The following is a 2093-nucleotide window of genomic DNA, read 5'->3' as shown; positions in this document are numbered from 1 at the left end:
TAGTCATGTGGCCTCTTTTCCCACATTGATTGCATGGTTTTTCACCAGAGGTTTTATCATAAACTTTACATTGTGCCTTAAAATGCCCTAGCTTTCCACAATCAAAACATTTCTTTCCTCCTGGCCTTCCCCCACTTTTTATTTGTAGCAGACGTCGCACTGCTGTGGCAAATGCAGAAGCAAAAAAAGCAGCTCTCTCTTGTTCACCCATACGGTCGCAAGCTTCTAACATCTCGCTAACAGTAACACCTCAAGGTAATATGCACAATACTCGCTTTGTTTTCGCATTTGCATTTTCAAACGCCAACTGATCAAGCGACTTAACCTTCATGTTACTATCAAGATCTGTATGAGATTCCAATGTGGTATGCAGTCTGTCTATAAACTGAGCAAACGGTTCAGATTCTCCCTGCCGAATACTAACACAGGAAGGAGAAACCTTTCCTTGCTCAGGTATGCTTTGGAGAGCTTTAAATGCCAATTCCTGAGATTGCATTAAAACTTGAGTATCAAATTGAGCTTGCCAAGCGGTGTTTGAAAATGGTCCAGAACCCATCAGCATTTGAGCAGTACATTGAAATAAGGGATCATTTTGTTGACGTCCCCTATTTCCTGCCTCTGCATCATCGCAGAGTTCCTGCCACCTATGGGAAAAATATAACTGTTGTGATGGCGACAAGATTTTAGCAAGCATTCGCGAGTCATGTGGAGTTAAGGTTGACCCAGAAAATATATGGGACAAAACTGCCTGCATAAAAGGAGATTTTAAACCATACTGAGCAATTGCAACTTTTGCTTCTTTTATGATTTTCCAATCAAATGAAACCCATTGATTAGGTCCACCCCCAGCCCCAGCCATAACCAGAAGCTCTGTGAGACCTGCTATGATTTCTCCCTCAATTAAGGCATCACGAATAATTCCCCGCCATTTATTCCGGGGCTCCGTTGTTTCTGGAAAGGTGGGGATCGGTTCCCTGGGAGGTGGAGAAGGCAGAGGTATAGGTGCAGGACAAGGAGGGGGCAGAGGTAAGAAAGGGTTTGAAGGAGGAGGAGGAGGAGGAAGGGCATCAAAGGATACAGCTGGCGGTTTTTCTTGCTTTGCAGCAGCCTCCAACTGTGCCAGCTTTTCTATTACTGACGGCAACTGCTGCGAAGTGAGCTCCGGCCCCTCTTCATACTCTTGAGGCGACCCAGGTGTAGACGAAGGCAACGGAGGGTATATGCTAGGTGTAATTTGTTCATGTTGAGCGGCGGCACCTGGGGGCTGTTTTTTCCTAGGCGGATTTTTACTCGCTTCCTGATTCTGTAGGGTTTCCTTTGAGCGTACGGTTAGAGAGGCTTGGGAACTGTCAGATGGCTGATTAATATCGGCAGTCCCAGGGAGTGGAGCAGAAGTCAAGGGTACAGGAGCAGGTGGACAAGGTCCAGGGAAGCCAAAAGTCTCTCTCGCTGCATTATGTTTTTCTCCCCGCGTTTCCCCTTCGCTTGCGGTTGGGGAGAAAGCAGCAAAAGCAGACGCAGCCGCTTTACGATCTGCTTTCATTTCTTGCAGAGTTGTCTTAATTAATTTCCATAAAGTTGCAAGACCTTAAACTTCTTTAGACTCGTCACTAATTTCATCCCATAGGGAGGTTCCGATAGCTTCCCAGGTACTAAGCTCAAAAGCTGTACCCACACTAATTAAAAGGTTTCTGTCCTTGCTCCATTGTAAAAGCTGCTTTAAACAAGCTTCATCATATTTTATGCCTCTCTTTGAGAGTATATGTTGGAGGAGCTTAACTACCGCTTCTTCTTCTTTGGAAAGCGTAGGCCCCATCTCCTCCCCCGACCGCTCACCTCCTTTACGGGCGAGTCCTCACCTCGACGGGCGAAAAAACGACAGCGCTGTCTTATCTGCCTCTATGGGCACACCAGCCGGGGCAGCCGGTCTTTCGATCGGGTTCCTCCCATCCTCCTCTTATCCTGCCGTTCGTTCTCCAAACGTAGCGCAAAATTTGGGGGTCCCTGTTCGGGCGCCAATTGCAGGAGCATAATAATGGACTCAACGACAGATCAATATGATCATAGTTGAAGACCCTTTACTAGAGCATCAG

This window comes from Haliaeetus leucocephalus, unplaced genomic scaffold, assembly GCF_000737465.1.
Source record: "Haliaeetus leucocephalus isolate CR32 unplaced genomic scaffold, Haliaeetus_leucocephalus-4.0 Scaffold153, whole genome shotgun sequence".
Classification (NCBI taxonomy): Eukaryota; Metazoa; Chordata; class Aves; order Accipitriformes; family Accipitridae; genus Haliaeetus; species Haliaeetus leucocephalus.
Note: the sequence above shows the minus strand (reverse complement) of the source record.